This window comes from Carcharodon carcharias, chromosome 12 (assembly GCF_017639515.1).
Source record: "Carcharodon carcharias isolate sCarCar2 chromosome 12, sCarCar2.pri, whole genome shotgun sequence".
NCBI lineage: Eukaryota > Metazoa > Chordata > Chondrichthyes > Lamniformes > Lamnidae > Carcharodon > Carcharodon carcharias.
Genome location: NC_054478.1, coordinates 54,966,471 through 54,987,800, shown reverse-complemented (window position 1 = coordinate 54,987,800; position 21,330 = coordinate 54,966,471).

Sequence of the window (21,330 nt, the reverse complement as noted above, 5' to 3'; positions counted from 1 at the left end):
TTCTAGTGGAGGTGGGCAGTACCAAATTTGGTGCAGTCAGCTAATTTACCTGATTGTGGTGTGGGACCAAGTCTCCTGTTGTTGGCTGCCTCTGTACTTAACATGGAGCCCAACAATGGTTTGCGGTTTTGTTTCCACTTTGAATACTATGTGGATCTCTCTTCGGGTGACTTGTGGCCTGTTCTGGATTGGGAAGGTTTCCCACTACTTATGAGTGACTTAGGTCTAACTCCAGTTTATTTCTTCAAAACTCCTTTATTTACACTATAGTACATTTTACACTTCTAGGTAAGTACACCTCTATCTTGTATAGACTATCCCATCTTTTCTTAGTCTCTTGCATGGGATGCTGATGTCACTGTTACATCATGGTATGCATCATTATCTCATTACCATGACTATTAGTCCATTATGCTACCAGCAGTATATGTTAACAAGATATAATGCAGCCAGGCTTTTATTTTTAAAGGAAGTCCATCCACCTTAAAAGGGAGCTACACTGCATTACAGGAGGATATTGCTGAATAATATTTTTGCTATTCTAAATGAGAAAAATGGAACACCAGGCAAAAACAGGGCTCCATGGTCACACAAGTGCAATGGAGGCCTTGGTGGTGGAGGGAAACAGAAGACGAGACACCATGGCTCCACAGCGAACCAGGAGGTTCTCAGGATTACCCTCAGAAAAGATTGGAAGCAGGTGACTAGAGAGGTCAGTTCCCAGTTCCTAGACCTGACGTCCTCACATCAGTGCTGCAAGAAGTCTAATAATCCTACATATGTGGTCAAGATTGGTGAGTAAATCTTCACATGACATCTCCTATCCACCACAGTACCAATCTCACATACTGTTCAATGTAATGTAGCCCCATCACTCACCCATCAACTCCTCCTGGCACTCAGGACTCACATTTAACTTCCAGATACTCCACCTCACCATCATAGACCTAGGAAAGTTGCCAGCGTAACACCCAGTTCTCGCTGCCTCTATATATCTCCAGCTGTTCGTTTGTAGCAGGAACATCACCCAAACACAGTGCAACACAATCAATGCCATTCTTCCCTCGCCCTTGCAGGACAAAGTGGCACATAATAGAAGGAAGCAGGGAATAACCCAGTGGGGGACAAGGACACCTACAGCTCTTGAGCCCTATGGAGATACTTCTCAGCATCATAGGGCCAGATCCCTTGGCATGTGGTGTCAATGCAAATATCGACAATAATGGTATGTCCCTCCCTTGTACCCTTTTTCAACTCCCAGCTCACAAATGATGAACAAGCTGCAAATGGTGCTATCATGGGCTTGGAAGCTTGGAATCCTTGAATCGCAGCACAGGAGGCCATTCAGCCCATTGTGCCAGCTCTCTGCAAGAGCAATTCATGTAGTTCCCCTTCCTGCCTTTTCCCTATAGCCCTGCAAATTTTTACTCTTCAGATAATGATTTAATTTTCTTTTGAAAGCCACAATTTAATTTGCCACCAGCAGACTCTCAGGCAGTGCATTCCAGATCCCAACAACTTGCTGTGTAAAAATGTCTTTCGTCATGTCATCATGCTTTTTTTCACAGATACCTTAAATCAGTATACTCTGATTCTTGATTCTTCCACCAATGGGAACAATCTTTCCCTATCTACTCTGTCCAAACCCCTCATGATTTTGAATACTTTTATCAAATCTCCTCGAAAGCTTCTTCATGGAGAACAGCTCCAGCTTCTCCAATATATCTGAATTCTTCATCTCTAGAAACCTTCTCATGAATCTTTTCTAAACCCTGTCTAATGCCTTCACATCCTTCATGCAGTGTGTTGCCCAGAATTGCACACAATACTCCAGTTGAGGCCAAACCAATGTTTTATACAGGTTTATCATAAGGTCCTTGCTTTTGTACTCTATACCCCTGTTTATGAAGCCCAGAATTGCATATGCTTTATTAACCATGCTATCAACTTGCCCTACCATCTTCAATGATTTGTGCACATATACAGCCAGGTTTCTCTGTCCCCTACACCCCCTTTAGAATTTTATCCTTTATTTAACATTGCCTCCCTCTATTCTTCCTATCAAAATTCTCTGCATTAAGTTTCATTGGCCACTTATCACTTGTCATTCCACCAATCTGTCTATGCTCTTTTGATGTTCAACACTATCCTCCTCACAATTCACAATACTTCCAAGTTTTGTGTCAATTGCAAATTTTGAAACTGTACCTGTACACCCAAGCCTTGGTCATTAATATATATCAGGAATAGCAGGGATCCTAATCCCGACCCCTTGGGAACCCCATTATAAACCTTCATCTAGTCTGAAAAACAACTGTTCATCACTACTCTCTGTTTCCTATCACTCAGCTAAGCTCATATCCATGTTGCTGCTATCCCTTTTGTTCAATGGGCTCTAACATTCCTTACAAATCTATAGTAAAAGCAAAATACTGCAGATCCTGGAAATCTGAAAAAAAAACAGAAAATGCTGGAAAAACTCAGCAGGTTTGGCAGTATCTGTGGAGATTTCTACATCTCTCCAGTTCCAAAGAAGTCATATTGGATTCAAAACAATAACTCTGTTTTTCTCTCTACAGATGCTGTCAGACCTGCTGAGATTTTCCAGCATTTTCTGTTTTTATTCCTCACAAGTCTGTTGTGCGGCATTTTATCAAATGCATTTTGGCAGGCCATCCCACACCATATCAATCACATTATCCTCATCTGCCCTCAAGCAAGTTAACTAAACATTACTTGCACTTAACAGACCATGCTGGCTTTCCTTAATTAACCCATATTTTCCCAAGTGACTTTTAACTTCATCCCAAATTATTGTTTCTAAAAGCTTCCATACAACTGAGGTTAAACTGACTGGCCTGTAGTTGCTGGTTATCCTTACACCATTTTTTAAATAAGGGTATAACATTTGCAATTCTCCAGTTCTCTGGCATGACCCCCTATATCTAAGAAAAATTGGAAAATTATGGCCAATGCTTCTGCAATTTCCACCCTTAATCCCCTCAGTAACCTTTGATGTACCTCATTTGGTCCTGGTGATTTATCAACTTTAAATTAAGTGAGCCAAACCTTCTCCTTATCAATTTTAAACCCATCAAGGGTCTCAACTACCTCCTCTTTTACCATGACTTGGCCAGCTCCTTCTTTCTTGGTAAAGACAGATGCAATTGAAATATATTCATTTAGTACCTCAGCCATGCCCCCAGATTCCAAACATAAATTCCCTTTTGGTCCTTAATCAACCCCACTTCTCCTTTCAACATTCTCTTATTATTTATATGACTGTGGAAAACTTTTGGCTTCCCTCTAATGTTAGCTGACAGTCTCTTTCCTTAGCTCATTTGTTTTTCCAATTTCCCTCTGAACCACCAAATTGAGCCTGCTTCTCAATTGTATTAGCCATCTGACATCTGTCATATGCACCCTTTTTTGCTTAACCATACTTATCTCTTTTGTAATCCAGGGAGCTCTGGATTAGTTTCCTCTCATGAGACCTTACCTTGCCTATACCCTCATCAATGTAATTGAACCTCTATGGTTTCTTACCTCCAGCCAAATAGATTTGGTACTTGACCCATCTTAGACATCCTTTCCCTCCAGCACTGTAATGTTCTCATTAATCAATACTGCCACCCCGCCCCCTTTCATTCCTTCTCTCTCTTTCAACACCATGTACTCTGTCCTGCCCTTGTTTGGGTCAGGTCTCCCTTATTGCTACATTAAATTACCAGTGACTGTCTGTGTCTGCAGCTCACCATCTTATTTACCACTCTCTGCACATTCACATACATGAACTGTAACTCTAATTTAGGTGTTATTACATTATCCCTTTCTCTGACCCCACCGAATACCTTACTATTTCCTATTGTAGTACCATCTGTTTCTCTCAATTCTCTGTGTACCTTGGTATTCCTCTGTAATATTACCTCCTGGCTCCCACACTCTTGCCAAATTAGTTTAAACCCTCCCCAATAGTACTAGCAAATCATCCCACAAGCTAATTGGTCCCAGTTCTGTTCAGATGCAACTTGTGTGGCCTGTACAGATCCCATCTTCCCCAGAATTGGTCCAAATTTCACAGAAATTGAAAGCCCTCTCTCCTGTACCATATCTCCAGCCACACATGCACCTGTGCCATCCTTCTATTTTTATATTCACTTGCGTGTGGTTCTGTTAGTAACCCAGAGGTGACCACCCTTGAGGTCCTGCTTGCTAGTTTCCTTCCTAGCTCCCGCAACTCCTACTCAGGACCACATCACTCTTTCTACCTCTGCCATCTGTACTAATGACCATGAGCTGTTCACCCTCCCTCCTCAGTGCGTCCTGCAGCCACTTGGTGACATCCTTGACCTTGGCACCAGGAAGGCAACATACCATTGTGGTTTCAGGTCTGCAGCCACAGAAATGCCTGTCTGTTTTCCTAACTATTGAATCCCCTAACAATGTTAAAAGCAAAATACTGCGGATGCTGGAAACCTGAAACAAAAACAGAAAATGCTGGAAAAACCCAGGAGGTCTAACAGCATCTATGGAGAGAGAAACAGAATTAACGTTTCGAGTCCGTATGACTGTTCTTCAGACCTGAAGAGAAGTGGAAATGTAATAAAATTTATATTTTTAAGGGGGGATGGAGCAGGTGAAGCTGGATAGAAAGCCAGCGATAGCTGGGGACAAAGAGATTGACAAAATTGTCATGAACTAAAGGACAAAGGGAGTGTTACTGGTAGTGATAAGGGCTAAAAAGGGGCAATCTGTTACTTGTTCCATGCTGTTCTTTCACACAATGCTACCCTTGTTCTGCTATTATCACATTCTGCTTTCTTACCTTTTGCCACTATCAGCACCTTTTTTAACCCTTACCATAACCATTAACACTCCCTTTGTCCTTTAGTTCATGACATCTTCGTCAATCTCTCCTTTGTCCCCACCTATCGCTGATCTTCTATCCAGTTTCACCTGCTCCACCCCTCTTAAACAACATAAATTTCATCACATTCCCAGTTCTCTTCAGCTCTGAAGAAGGGTCATGCAGACTCAAAACATTAACTCTGTTTCTCTCTCCTCAGATACTGCTGGACCTGTGCCTCTAACAATGTTACTTTCAATCTTCTTCGTGCGCCAGCCATAGTGTCGTGGACTTGGCTCTGACTGCACTTCCCAGGTGAAAAATAACTCTCACCAGTTTTCAGAACTGAATATTACTTGGAGAGTGAGGTGCACTCAATGGGCTTCGACACTACCTGCCTGGTCCTTCTTGACAGCTTGGCAGTCACCCATTCCCTCTGTCCCGCCAAAAGCTTAAGCTGTGTGGTGACCACATCTAAAAACATGCTATCCAAGAAGCTCTCAACATTGCAGATGACTGCAGTAATGCCAGGTGCTGCTCAAGTTCCAAAACCTGGAACTTGAGCTGCTGCAGCTAATGATACTTCCTACACATATGGGGCAGAATTTTTTGCGCTTGCCCGACACACTCGAGCATAAAATAGTGCACGATAATATTGGGCGTGCATCCTGACATACTCGCTCGATATTTCGGTCAGCGGGCGCCCTGTAAAGTCGGAAGCGGCCCACCGACAATTAAGAGGGCTAGTAATCCCATTAATGGTACAATTAACTGGGATTTTTCGCTGCCTGCCCAATTTTAAGGTTGATGGGTGGGTGAATTGGCCAGGCGGACTTTGCATTTTTCAGGAAACCTCATCCAAGGGCCAGTTGAGGTTTCTGTCATTAAACACAAAAAAAATAGAAAGGGGCAGAATTTTCATGTTGTATATGTTGAGGTGACTGTTTCTGATGCGTGGGCATTTTTTTTACTGGTTTTTAAAATCTTTAATTTATGTATTTAAATTCTTCAGCTCCCTGAGGCAGCTCTCTACCATTGCCATCAGGGAGCTTACATTCCATGCTCCCCCACACCCATGCTGACTTCAGCGCTCGTCCTCCTCTCGCCCTCAACCCAGGCAGTGCTGATCATACCAGCGCGTGCTTCATGCCGGCTAGCTGTTGATTGGCCAGCCAGTGTGAAATTGCAGTCGAGGGCCGATAGTTGTCTGCAGTCCATTTCCCAACTGCTCCCAGGCCCATCAATTATGCCCACCCACCGAGCTGAAAATTCAGGCCATGGTTATCCAGGATATGAGAAGTGTTCTGTAGCTCCCACATGGAACAGGATGCACCTTTAATGAATTCAAGCTATCCTGCCATGGCTCTATCAATTTTACAATAAAACCTATTAAATAAATGAAGACTTAACAGCTACTCACCAATCAGCTCCTTCTCATCTGCTAATGCCATCTTATTTATAGGTTAACCGAAATGTTTAACTTAACTCATATTATCTAAAAACCTTAGCGTATAATTTACTGAAAAATGTTAAACTCTTTAGTGTTATTAGGTCTTGTTATTTAATCATAACTTTCTCCTCTAGATCTGATTATTTGATTGACCGCTGATTATAATTATATGATAAAGTATAAAATTGGCTTCAGTTTTGGTTATATGCACTAATTAGCACATCAATTTAGCTTTTTCTTATATTTGCTTAATTTAGATTAAATTTAAAACTTAACAGAAAATTTACTTCACGTGAGTCCTTATCCTGTGATATCACTTCATTTCCAGTACAGTCTGATCCAACACAGCTCTGGCTCTCAAGCTCCCCACCCACTGCCCCCTGCCCCCCCAATCCCACCCCCACCTCTTTTTAAAACTCTGATTGTTTTTTTTTAATTTCCAAGCTCCTAGTTTAATTTAATGTACCAGTTTAGAGAAAGAAAAACACCAACCAATCACTTACCATCTTTCCTCTCATGTTGCACTTTGACTTTTTTTGTTCTTTTACAAACTCGCTTCCTGTATCTCCTGTTGACTCTCTACTGTCCACTGGTCTCCTTATTTAAAGAATGATGTAAATCCGTTAGAAGTAATTCAGAGAAAGTTTACTAGACTAATACCAGGATTGGGCCGGTTGTCTTATGAGGAAATGCTGGACAGGTTAGGCTTGTATCCACTGGAATTTAGAAGAGTAAGAGACGACTTAATTGAAACCTTTAAGATCCTGAGACCTCTTGACAGGGTGAATGTGGAGAGGTTGTTTACTCTTGTGGGAGAATCTGGAAATAGGGGTCACTATTTAAAAATAAAGGGTTGCTCATTTTAAGACAGAGATGAGGAGAATTTTTTTTTCTCTCTGAGGGTTGTGAGTCTTTGGAACTCTCTTCCTTAAAAGAAGGTGGAAGCAGAGTCTTTGAATATTTTTAAGGCAGGGCTAGTTAGATTCTCGATTAACAAGGGGGTAAAAGGTTATCGGGGGTAGGCAGGAATGTGGGGTTGAGGTTACATTCAGGTCAGCCATGATCTTATTGAATGGCGGAGCAGGCTCGAGGGGCCGAGTGGCCTGCTCCTGCTCCTAATTTGTATGATCATATGATTCTGTTTACTATCAGGCTCACTTCTTGCTTTCCACCCTGGCACCTTTCCTTTTACCCCAACCTTCCCCTTTTGATTTTCTGCTTTCAGACAACCAGAAACAGCTCAGCCAGAAACAACTTTTGTTTCTTTATTGGTCCCATTACCACTCCCTTCGGCCTTGTATGATGAATTTCTTTGTCATTTCTTTTGTCTTGCGCACCCCCCACCACAGACCTTCCTTTGGTCCTTCTCCCTCCCTCCTTCTTTTCACTTTCTCAAAGCCGATATTTCTAACTTCTTTCAGTTTGAATAACAGGTCACAGACCTGAAAAGTTAACTTGTTTTTTCTCTTCTCAGACGATGCCATATCTGCTGAGTATTTCCAGCATTTCCTGAATATTTTCTGTTTTACTACCCAAGAACAGCTGCCTGCCCAGCACAGTAGCCCCAGGAGGAGGAGTGAAAGGAACAGCAGAGCACTGATAAAGAAACCCTGTCACTTGAGCTGACATTTGCAGTTGCCAGCTCAGATACTGGCATTGTACCTACCTTAAAGGTTAGTATAGAGTTGTGATCAGCATGTGGTGAATCACTGGGCACAAGTGGGCTGTAGCCAGGTAAAGGATGGTTTACATGCCAGCTAACCAGAAGGTAAAGTCACAGACGAGTTCCGCTATAGGAGTCTCAAATGAAGACCTCAAAGGGACAGCATACAGGAGAATGTTTATAAGCATGCACACTGAGATGCTGGCTGCATTGGCTGGACTGCCAGACAGCCTTCTGTCACTGTCAAGGAGCATGGATGAGTCCGTTTTAAAGTTAGCAGAGGGCATCACACAGATCATCCTCTTTCCAGTGCTTGCTCCATCTCCCTGTTGTCCTGTTGACCCAGAGGCCCTGCAACTGCAGCTCCTGTACATGTTGAGCCTTTGTGCGGACAGGTTACCAAATCCTCTGGCCCTCCCTGTGACGATGCAGCAACACTCCCAGTCAAGTCCAGCAACTCGCCACAACAAAACACTCCAGAGAACTTCAGGAGTTATAGAAGTTATTCAAAATTGCTTTCGCTGCAAAAGGTGGATGCCTGGCCCGTAACACTAGTGCTGAGTGACAGAAAGTGCATCTAATGGACCTATGCGGTCCTAATGTGGCTCTTGGATGTCACATCAGGCAGTAGAGCTGGGTGACATCATGATAAGTTCAGAATCTTCCAGTGAATGCTTCCCAGAGGGCTATCAGTTTTCATAGTGCTGTCTCCAGTGGTACTATCCAAATTTCCTCTGAGTTTACTTAAATGTTTGAAATAAATGTTACTTTTTCTGTCACTTTTTAGCACATTCACTTTACTCAGTACACTCTTCTGGAGGCCAGGTGCTTTTCAATTACTGCAGGAACTGAATCACTAATTAATGATTCAAACAAGCAGTTTACCGGCATAAATACCCTGGGGTTTGATGTACAAATTTGAGCATTCATGGAAGCAGTCAGGAGATTCTGATAAGTCACTGCACTAAACTGCTAGAATTGGCTAGAAAATGGAAGCAAGGAAAATTACAGTTGAGAAAGATTGATGACCACTGTTACCCATATATGGAACTGACAAAATATAGGCATTCATTATAGTCTTCAAACTGTAGCTAGCAAGGTATTTCATATTATATTCTAATAATTTGTGATAGATGCACTTTGCTACATTGTTTTCTCCTTTACAAAATTACCTCCTGCAATATAAAATAGCATTTCCTTTGAAGGAGATGACCTTCAATTGATGCTAATTGTGGTGAAACTCAGCAATTATGGAATGACTAGAAAGAGACTATCATGGAGATTATAAACTGATTTACACAGATGAGGGATGCTAGAGTTTGTGATTAGGACAATGTTCCTGATCTGTGCAATAATAATTGCATATATTCACGATGGGAATGTTGCATATGTCCACTGTGGGAATGTTTTTTATATCCATCAAGGTTTGTGATTCACTGTAAAATATAATGTGCCACTATTGTAATAATATGCATAACAATGCTTATATACATGTCATATGCCATTTTTTTCCACAGGAGAGTCAGAATTCACGGCAAAGAAAATTTAAATGCTCACCTCAGCTCTCTTTATCACTCACATCATTTGAAACAGGCACATTGGCTGTCCATTCCTATGGTGCTATTATTTCTATAAATGTAGGTTTAGTTAACTTATAGTTAAATTTATTTACATTTCAATTAAACTACTTTGCCCATCCTTCTTCTATGTTCGTAATTTTCTTACTAGCCATGACAGTTAATTGTTTCCTGGTGTATTCTCCATGGCAATGCCTCTACCAATCAGAGTTCACATGTCAACCAATCTACGCTCTCTTCTCATGCAGTATTAATTGTGGTTCCCTTTATAATTGGTATTCTTGCAAATCTGTCCTGATGAGTGCAAGAGGGAAAGCTTTGACAGCATGTCTCTTATTTTCAGCAATACATTACCATTATAGAAGAACTGTTTTAACTCTGTTCCCTACCCCACCTCACTCTGTTGCCAGCTCACTCTGTGGTATGTTCTCCACTTAAACTGGGTGCATTTTAAATGCTTCCTAATAAATGAGTATTAACTAGCCTAATGTTTTACTGGTGGCCATACACATTAATGAAACAGTAATCATTTCTGTTTATAAAAGAGTTAGTGCAAGACTCATAAATTTATACTCTATGGTATGCTCTGCTTACTATATAGTATATAATGTTAATAAAAATTGTCCTAAAATTCTACTAATTTCTGTACATGATCTTTCTGTAAGGAAGGCTGAGAGGTGACTTGATTGAGGTGTACAAAATTATGAGGGGAATAGGTAGAGTGGACAGAATAAAATTGTTTCCCTTGGTGGAGAATTCTAGAACCAGGGGACATAGATTTAAGATAAGTGGCAGAAGGTGTAGGTGGGACATGAGGAAGAACTTTTTTACGCAGAGTGGGTGTCTGGAATTTGCTGCCCAAGTTGGTGGTTGAGGCAGAAACTCTAAACTCTTTTAAAAAGTACCTGGATCTGCACCTTAAGTGTTGTAAGCTGCAGGGCTATGGGCTGGGTGCAGGAAGGTGAGATTAGAAAGGGCACCTGGGTGTCCTCGGGCTGGCATGGACAAGATGGGCCAAATGGTCTCCTTCTGTGCTGTAATTTTTCTATGGTTCTAAGTATTTTTCTGAAATATTTTCTATCTTCTTTATGCATTAAAATATCAGAATTTATAACATAAGGAGCCATTTAGCCCATTGCTTCTGTTTTGGTGTGAACCCTTCTAATTATGTCTTAGTTTCTGTGGATAATCTTACCAAATTATGCTCTTAGCACACAGCCCTGCCATGCAGGACCACACACTACTGTGAGGTAGTTAATCATCTCCATAGGAGCCACCAGGGCAGGACACCTGGTCCTACAGGACCCATTAGCCTTCAGGCACAAACTCCTGACATGTACCTCTAGTCGGCAATGATCGTGTTTGGAATACAAAGCCACAACATTTACCTTTGCCTCATTATCTATTTGTGCTAAAGTATTCTACATTCTAATAATTTTCTATTAGGAAAAACCTCCTCCATAAATAACGCTACTCATGTGCTCTTTTACAATGGGTATCCAACCAGTGAAAACAACTTCTCACTATTTATGCTCCTTAGTTTCTGAAAACCTTTTATAATTTTAAACAAACTCTATTAAATTGCTTCTTAATCTTCCCTGTTCCAGTGAAAAGTGGCCCAATTTTTATGCCTTTCTTCAGATCTGTCAACCTCTGAATCTTGATGTCATTGTGGTGACTTTCCATTACATTCTTACAAGGGGAGGCGGTGGCATAGTGGTATTATCACTGGACTAGTAATCCAGAGACCCAGGGGAATGCTCTGGCGATCTGGGTTTTAATCCCACCAAGGCAGGTGGTGAAATTTGAATCCAATAAAAATCTGGAATTAAAAGCTGAATGATGACCATGAAACCATTGTTGTAAAAACCCATCAGGTTCACTAATGTCCTTTTAGGGAAGGACGTCTGTTGCACTAACCTACATGTGACTCCAGACCTATAGCAATGTGGTTGACTCTTAAAATGCCCTCTGAACAAGGACAATTGGGGATAAGCAATGAATGCTGGCCTTACCAGTGGAGCCCACATCCCATGAATGAATAAATTTTTTTTCCTTAAATTGCTCGAATATTTTTCCTGTAATAGAGACCGTTAGATTCTTCTCAATATCTTTTATTTTCAAATTCCAATTTTTCAGAAAAATAATGTTATTTAGAGCCCTTGCCCTTGTTTGTCCTTTGTTTCTAAGATTTAAATTGAAATAAAGGGCAGGATATTTCATATGGCGGGTGGGCTGGGCGGGAGCGGGCGCGGAGCCAATTGCCGCCTGCAATCGGCTCCACGCTGCCATTTTACGCGGGCGGGCCAATTAAGGCCCACCCCGTGTAACACATGGCCGGTAGTGCTCAGCAGTACCTGTGCAGGCGCGGGGAGGAGGGACAGTCAAGCGTAGCAATCTCCCTGAGGCACGGAGCTGCACAGGGAGATTGAATGTATATTAAAATAATTAAAGAAATGATTTAGAAATTTATTTAAACATGTCCCTTCATGTGACTGTGTCACATGACTGGGGACATGTTTTTATATTTGTGGACAGTGTCACATGAGTCGGGACACACGCCCGATGTCACCGTGCGTCATTTTATGCATCGGCGAGCGGTGCCCGCCCCCACATGCTGACCAGAAGATTCAGGCCATAAAGTCTAATCCCTTTAAGTTCCAAATAACTATAAACCTCCAAAAGATTTAACTGCCAGAGGAGCAAGGTATTTGATAACTAGAGAGATCCTGAAGAGTTTCTCATAAATATGAGACACCAAAATTATACCTACTTCGAAATGTGATTCATGATAGGAAGAATAAAGACTTATTAGATTGGAAATATATTAAGCATCCATCAAAACATTGCACTGTTGAAGTCTACTGAAAAACGGATCTGATCTCTGATTAGAGACTTGTCTATTTAAATCAAGCCTACTGTTATATTCAAATTGCTATCATAATGCTTTGGGTTGTTAGTGAATAATCTGTTTGCAAATTTTAGTAAATTCTGAGACATCTTTTACTTCATATATCTCAATAAACAATTTAAGTAATGATGAGCCAAATGTGTCAAATGTAACTTGTATAAGGCTGTAAGGCTTGTATTATATGGCTGTAATGTATTTGATTCCTTCAACTTATATAATATTTGATTTAAAATTCAAGTCCTAGGAATTAGTTGCTGCCAGCTCTGCCTCTGGATTCCTGCTGCCAGAATGCAACTTCCTGTTGCAATTGTATACAGCCTTGTTGAGACTGCACCTGGAGTACAGTTTTTGGTCTCCTTACTTAAGGAAAGATAAACTTGCCAGAGAGGAAGTACAACAAAGGTTCACTAAACTGATTCCTGGGATGGTGGGATTGTCTTATGAAGGGAGATTGGGCCTATATTCTCCAGAATTTAGAAGAATGAGAGGTGATCTCAGTTGAACCATCCAAAATTATTACATGACATGACAAGGTAGATGCAGGAAGGATGTTTCCATTGGTTGGGGGTATCTAAAACCAGGGGACACAGTCTCAGAATAAGAGGCTGGCCATTTAGGACTAAGATGAGGAAGAATTTCTTCACTCAGAGAGTGATGAATTTTTGGAATTCTCTACCCCAGAGGGCTGTGGGGACTTAGTCATTGAGTGTATTCAAGTCAGAGGTTGATAGATTTCTAGGCATTAAATATATCAAGGGATATGGGGTTAGTGTGGGAAAATGGCATTGAAGTAGAAGATCAGCCATGATCTATTTGAATGGCAGAGCAGGCTCAAGTGGCTGAATGGCCTACATCTATTCCTATTTCCTATGTAGAAACATAGAAACTAGGAGCAGGCCATTTGGCCCTTCGAGCCTGCCCTGCCATTCAATATGATCATGGCTGATCTTCTATCTCAACACCATATTCCCATTTTCTCTCCATACCCCTTGATGCCCCAAAAAATGATCAATTTATTTCTTGAATATACTCGGTGACCCGGCATCCACGGCCTTCTGTGGTAGAGAATTCCACAGGTTGACCACCTTCTGAGTGAAGAAATCTTTCCTCATCTAGGACCTAAATGGCCTGCCCTATATCCTGAGACTGTGACCCCTGGTTCTAGACTCCCCAACCAGGGGAAACATCCTCCCTGCATCTAGTCTGTCTAGCCCTGTTAGAATTTTATACATTTCAATCAGATCTCCTCTCGTTCTTCTAAACTCTAGTGAATACAGGCTCAGTCAAACCAATCTCTCCTCATATGACAGTCCTGCCATCCATGGTATCAGCCTAGTGAACCTTTGCTGCAGTCCCTCTATGGCAAGTATATCCTTTCTTAGGTAGGGAGACCAAAACTGCACACAATACTCCAGATGTGGTCTCACCAAAGCCTTGTATAATTGCAGTAAGACATCCCTACTTCTGAACTCAAACCCTCTTGCAATAAAGGCAACATACCACTTACCTTCCTAATTGCTTGCTGCATCTACCTGTTTACTTTCATTGACTGGTGTACAAGGACACCCAGATCTCTTTATACATCCACATTTCCCAATATATCACCATTTAAATAATACTCTGCCTTTCTGTTTTTCACACCAAAGATTATAACTTCACCTTTATCCACGTTATACTGCATATACCATGTGTTTGTCCACACACACATTGTCTAAATCACCCTGAAGCCTCCTTGCATCCTCCTCACAACTCACAACCCCAGTTTTGTGTCATCAGCAAACTTGGAAATATTGCATTTTGTTTCCTCATCCAAGTCATTTATATATATTGTGAATAGCTGGTGCCCAAGCACTGATCCCTGCGGTACACCACTAGTCACTGCCTGCCATCCAGAAAAATACCTATTTATTCCCACTCTCTGTCTCTGGTCTGTCAACCAATTCTCAATCCATGCCAGTATATTACCATCAATCCCATGTGCTTGAATTTTGCCACGAGCCTCTTATCAAAAGCCTTCTTGAAATCCAAATACACCACATCCACTGGTTCTCACTTATCTATTCTACTAGTTACATCCTCAAAAATTTCCAGTAGATTAGTTAAGCATGATTTCCCTTTCATAAATCCATGCTGACATTGTCTAATCCTGTTAATGCTCTCCAAGTGTTCTGTTACCACGTTTTTTATAATAGACTCTAAAATTTTCCCCACTACTGATGTCAGGCTAATTGGTCTGTAATTCTCCGTTTTTTCTCTTTCTCCTTTTTTAAATAGTGGGGTTACATTTGCCACCCTCCAATCTCTAGGAACTGCTCCAGAGTCTATAGAATTTTTGAAGATGACCACCAATGCATCCAATATTTCCAGGGCCACTTCCTTTAGTACTCTGAGATGTAGATTATCAGGCCCTGGGGAATTTTCAGCCTTTAACCCCATTAATTTCTCTAGCACTATTTTTTTACTAATACTGATTTTCTTCAATTCCTCCCTCTCACTAGACCCTTGGCTCCCTAACATTTCTGGGAAATTATTTGTGTCTTCTTCTGTGAAGACAAAACCAAAATATCTGTTCAATTCTTCTGCCATTTCTTTGTTCCCCCTTATAAGTTCCCCCGTTTCTGTCTGTAAGGGACCTAAATTTGCCTTTGCTAATCTTTCTCTCTTCACATATTTATAGAAGCATTTACAGTCAGTTTTTATGTTCCCTACAAGTTTACTTTCTTACTCCATTTTCCCCTTCTTGATTAATCTTTTGGTCCACTTTTGCTGAATTCGAAACTGCTTCTAATCCTCAGGCTTCCTGCTTTTTCTGGCAAATTCATATGTCTCCTTTTTGGATCTAATACTATCCCTAATTTATTTTGTAATCCATGGTTGAGCCACCTTTCCTGTTGTATTTTTGTGCCAGACAGGAATGAATAACTGTTGCAATTCATGCATATGTTCCTTAAATATTAGCCATTGCCCTATTCACAGTCAACCCTTTTAGTAAGGTTCCCCAATCCATCATTGCCAACTCAAGCCTCATACCCTCGCAGTTCCCTTTATTTAGATTCAGGACCCTAGTTTCAGATTCAACTTCTTCACTCTCCATCTTAATGGACAATTATATCATTCTATAGTCGCTCTTCCCCAAGGGACCCCGCACAACAAGATTATTAATTAATCCTTTGTCATTGCATAATACCCAGTCTGGGATAGCCTGCTATCTAGTTGGTTCCTCAACGTATTGGTCAAAAAAACCATCACGTACACACTCCAGGAAATCCTCCTCCACAGTATTATTGCTAGCTTGGCTTGTCCAATCTATATGTAGATTAAATTCACCCATGATTACAGTTGTACCCTTATTGTATGCATCCGTAATTTCCTGTTTAATACCTTCCCATACATCTCCATAACTGTTTGGGGGACTATAGACAACCCCCACCAACCTTTTTTGCCCCTTAGTGTTTCTTATCTCCCCCAAACTAGATTCCATATCTCCACCCAAACAGATTCCACATCATGATTTTCCAAGCCAATATCCTTCCTCACTATTGCATTGACTTCCTCCTTTACTAACAGTGCTACCCCACCTCCTTTCCCTATTTGTCTGTCCTTCCTAAATGTTGAATACCCCTGGATGTTCAGTTCCCATCCTTGGTCACCCTGCAGTCATGTCTCCATAATTGCAACTATATCATTACCGTTTTTATCTGCGCTGTTAATTCAACTACCTTATTGCGAATGGTCCATGCATTAAGATACAATGCCTTTAGACTTATCTTTTTAACCTTGTTAGTCATCTTAGCTTTATTTTGCACTATGACCCCATTTGTTTCTCATCCTTGTTTTGTCTGCCTTCCACTTATGCTTCTTACTTTTCTGTCTTTCGTTTCTCTCCTCGTTTCCCACTCCTCTGTCTCCCTGCTCAGGTTCCCGTCTCCCTGCCATTCTAGATTAAACCCTCCTCGACAGCACTAGCAAACACCCCGACCAAGGACATTGAGCTCAGTCCTGCCCTGATGCAACCCATCCTGCTTGTACTGATTTCACCTCCCCCAGAACTGGTCCCAATGTCCCAGGAATCTGAATCCCTCCCCTCTACACCATTTCTTCAGCCATGTATTCATCCAATATATCCTGTTATTTCTACTTTCGCTAGCACGTGGCACTGGTAGTAATCCTGATATTACTACCTTTGAGATCCTACTTTTTAATTTACATCCTAACTCCTTATATTCAGCTTATAGGACCTCATCCTTTTATTTACCTATGTCATTGGTACCAATATGTACTACGACCACTGGCTGTTGGCCTTCCCCCTTCAGAATGCCCTGCAGTCTCTCCGAGACATCTTTGACCCTGGCACCAGGGAGGCAACATACCATCCTGGAGCCTCTTTTGCAGCTGCAGAAATGCCTGTCTGTTCCTCTTACTATTGAATTCCCTATTACTATAGCCCTGCCGCTCTTCTCCCCTCTTGTGCAGCAGAGCCACCTGTGGTGCCATAGACTTAGGTCCTGCTGCTTTCCCCAGAGAAGTTGTCTCTCCCAACAGTATCCAAAACAGTATACCTGTTAGAGAGGGGTACGGCCGCATTAACCGCCTTCTTCTACTCTGCCTGGTGGTCACCTATCCCCTTTCTGCCTGTTCAGTTTTTACCTGCGGTGTGACCACCTCACTGAACATGCTGTCATCAACAATCTCAGCATCGTGGAGGCTCCACAGTGAATCCACCTGCAGCCCCAGCTCCAAAATGCAGTTAGCCAGTAGCTGCAGCTGGATACACGATACTGCTCTTGCTGGCTTCTCCTCTCAGGTCTAAAGCTCACCTTCTTCCAAACCTAATAGCAACTTATAGTTAATTGCTAATTAAAGAAAGACTAGACTTTAGAAAGAATTTAACCCTTAAACTCCCTCAGACTACAATCTCCAACTGAAGCTCTCTACTGCAGCCAAACACAGCACTCCAGTGGAGACAAAGTCAGCACTATAAGATAGCCTACTTTTATACTCCTTGAACCTAGCCTCTAAAAACCTGGTTAAGCCAGTTATCTAATTAACTAGTTACAGTTGCAAGCAGAGCCTGTATGGGCCTTGTTTTAAGGCTGGACTAAAACGCACCTTCCAACCTTAACAGTAACTTTTAGTTAATTGCTAAATTAAAGAAAGACTAGACTTTAGATAGAATTTAACCCTTAAACTCCTTCAGTCACCAATCGCCAACTGAAGTTCTCTACTGCAACCAAACACAGCACTCCTTAAAAATTAAATTAAATTCAAATCTCACCATCTGATGTGGGTGGGATTTGAGCCCAGGTCCCCAGAATTATTAACCCAGTGACAATACCACTACACCAGCCCCTCCCAATGTAGAATGGGTAAGCCTCATTCACACCTGATGTTGGGCATCCGGTCTCAGTTAAATGAGACCAGCAAGCTACAGACACATGCTATCTTCCCCAGACAACTTCCCGACAAATCAGCTTTGGATCAGCATTGTCAGATGCGACCATCGGGCAAAGTCCTGAAAAAGCTGTGAGATGATGGAGAGAGGAGTGAAATGACCAGGAGGGAGAGGGATGATGGAGAACTGGGAAAAGTGATTGGGAGGAAGAGTTGATCACGAGGGAGAGAGATAATCTAGAGAATGGAGAAATGATTGTGAGAAAGAGGATGAATGGGAGAGGGGTGAAGTAATTGGGAGTAGGGGGAGGCGATCAGGAGTGGGGCAGATGATCAGGAGGTGGTTGAGCAGGTGACAACAATATTTATCAGAACCGAATTGGAGCTGGGAGGAGTGCTCTGACACCTCGTGGTTCCACATTCAGGTCAGTGTTTCATTAATTAACTTACCTTTAGGTAGTGGGTTGTAGACATTGCTTTAAAGATGGCTTGCTAGGCCGTATGTAGTCATGGTTAGCTGAATGGAGCTGACCCTGATCTTGGAGTTAGTGTGTTTTTCATTTGGTGTGCTCCCAAGAATGAAGTTAGAAATAGTTTGCTAGATAAAGGCATTGAACTTGTAAAATAAGTGATTTCTCTTAAATTTCATTTCAACCCTTTTCACATATACAATATTTGGTAGAATCATCCCAAATTTGCACTAAGTGTGGTAGTGGGCAGGTAAAACAATATTTTACCTGCTGGTTGCAATGGCCGGTTTTCTTGTTATATCATCTCAAACCCACCGCATTAGTTATGCATTCCGGGGAAACATGCCGTTTCCATGGTGGGTGAGCTCTCATTTGCCCACCATGCCATCACCTCGCCGCTTCATCACATCGGGCGCCCTATTTAAAGTCCAGTTTTGTACACGCATCTCAGTGCTTCCAGCCCATGACTACTGCAGGGAAGATGTCCATGAAAGGCAAAAAGACTGCAGCCCCCAGGCTTAGTAATGCGTCACTGGAATGCCTTTTGGATGCAGTGGAGGCCTGCTGTCGCAGGGTGGGCAGCGGTGTGACCAACCAGGCTTGGGAGGGGTCAGCAGTGGTGATCGGTGCCAATGCTGCACAGAAGAGGTTGGCCATCCAATGCAGATAAAATGATCTCATCCATGCAGCTAGAGTATAGTGACCATCTCATCGCTCTAAACTCATACACTCAAGCACATCACACATTCACTGGCATCTCACTCACTGCTAGCTCAAGGGACACAACCACCCATTCTCTTACACATACCCTCACATGTCCATCTGGCCTCATTACCTCTGGAAACTATCTCCTCAGGCATCACCATCTTGAGACCACTTGCACAGATCAACATGTGTCCCCACACAAATCCTGGGTTACCCTCCTTTCCCAGTACAATTCTCGTCCTGTAGCCTCTCCCTGAGCTGAGCTCACTGCTCCCCCTTCGCCAAGCAAGCCCTAGCCCTGCAGCCATTGAAAAGCCACCCACACATGGCTGATCTGGCAGGTAGAGACCTGCCATGAGCACCCCTAAAAGCGATGTGGTGCTATCTGTGAAGCCTGGCTCTGATGACTGTGAGTGCTGACCGAAGCAAGGTAGGCAAGCAAACCTTGAAGTCCCGAGCGAAGTGCAGCCCACCAGGTGCACATCGCTTATGTGCTGTCGGCGGGAGGGCAGACAATCCAACGGCAGGGGGGAACAATTCTGGTGGGCAGGCCTAATAATGATATGCTGATCTATTGCAATGAGATTCCCAATGTCCAATGGCTGAGAACGCAGCCCACCCTCGGCAGGCTGAGTGGACAATTGCGAACAGGTTTCACACCACCGTGACACTGATCACGCCATGTTGTCCTTTCACACCACTGAACACACTTGACGCCAACAGGCACGGAAAGTCCCGGCCGTTGGCTCAATGTGTGTGGTGAAAACAAGACTGCCAGTTTGAGACTCAATATGAAGTTTCAGAGAAAAAATAAGCTCTCCTGAAATTTCTGCAGGGGCTTTCCCATTCATCAGTTGTATCATTGGCGGAATACTGACAGCAGTCTCCGAAACATGAAATAAACAGCTGCTTTCACCCTACTTTCAGAACTTCTGCTAACCTTCTACTGAAGATATGGTAGACATTTGAGAAACGTCCATGGACATTGTACCCCAGAACTTAAATAGTCGCAGAATCTGCTATCAGAATCCAAACAGCAATACCTAGCATCTCCATATTTGAGACTTACTGGGAAAAGTGGCTAAAGAGGTTTATTGGTTTATTGGGACAGTGTTAAGATGTGGAAAAAGCTCTATTTGTGCATTACTGTCAGAAGGTGTTACAAGAAATCTCTGCCACTTCAATTCATACAAGGAAAAGTGAGTGCCAAAGTACCACTTAGCAATCATTTACACTGAAGAAATATACTGCATATGAAATATTCATCTTCATGCTCTGCGAAACATAGTGAAGCAGTGTTCAATTTTGTACGCAGTGAAAGCAATTAGAATTGAAGTTTGAGCTCTAGACTGTAGATTTTGAACTCCATACAGATAACTGTTGCACTTCAAAGCAATTGCAGCAATCTTCAATACAGAAGGTTTGGGACAAGCTAGCACAACCAGTTGAGCAGAGCAAAGACATGGAGATGAAATATGAGCCTGAGGGCACAGTCAGAAAGTTGAAATATTAAACAATTGACAAGAGAACAAATGGACACAAAAGTGCAGGGCAAGAAATGTATTTCTGAAATGGCACATAACCCGATGAGCCTGAGTTCCCAGCAAAAGGAAAATCGTGTTGACCCTGTGGGAAAATAAATTATTTTTCACACCACTGTCATTCACAAGAATAAGTAGGATTTTTAAAAAAGGGCTGAGAGGAAATCACAGATGCTAAGCAGTGTACAAAAGAGAAGGGTTTCCATATCAGAACCATGCCAAAGTATGCAAATGATAGTAATTCAGGAACAAAAAATTAACTGAAAAAAAGATAGCTGGAGAAAAGATGAGCTCCTTGTGAAGTCAGGGTTTCACAATTACTTTAGATTGGCGGGAACTGGTGGGTGATTCTAAGGGTTCAAGTGTAACTTTTAAGTAATTATCAAAACGTTGGTTCAAGATTTAGTTTATTGTAAAACCTTAGTGAAGCTATTTCTATATGGGTCCAGAAACATTTTGTTACTGTTTGATAAGTGCATCTGAAGAAAATTATCATGCAATGAAGTATATACTGTGCTTGTTTTAAATATACAGACATCATAAGAGTTGTAGTTGCTGAACATGAGCGATAGAGTAAATAAAGTGAGGGAAAGCAGAACTGTTGATGATGTATGCAATGAATTGCCAAGAGTCTTTTACTGGACTAGTAAGCTAGGAGATGTGCCAATAAAAATCAATGTAGCCTGTCACATAATGTAATAAATTCCTGTTCTCAATCAGAAATAATATTGAAGAGAAATTGAATGAGGTAATGTAATGATAATAGAAGAGGTAAA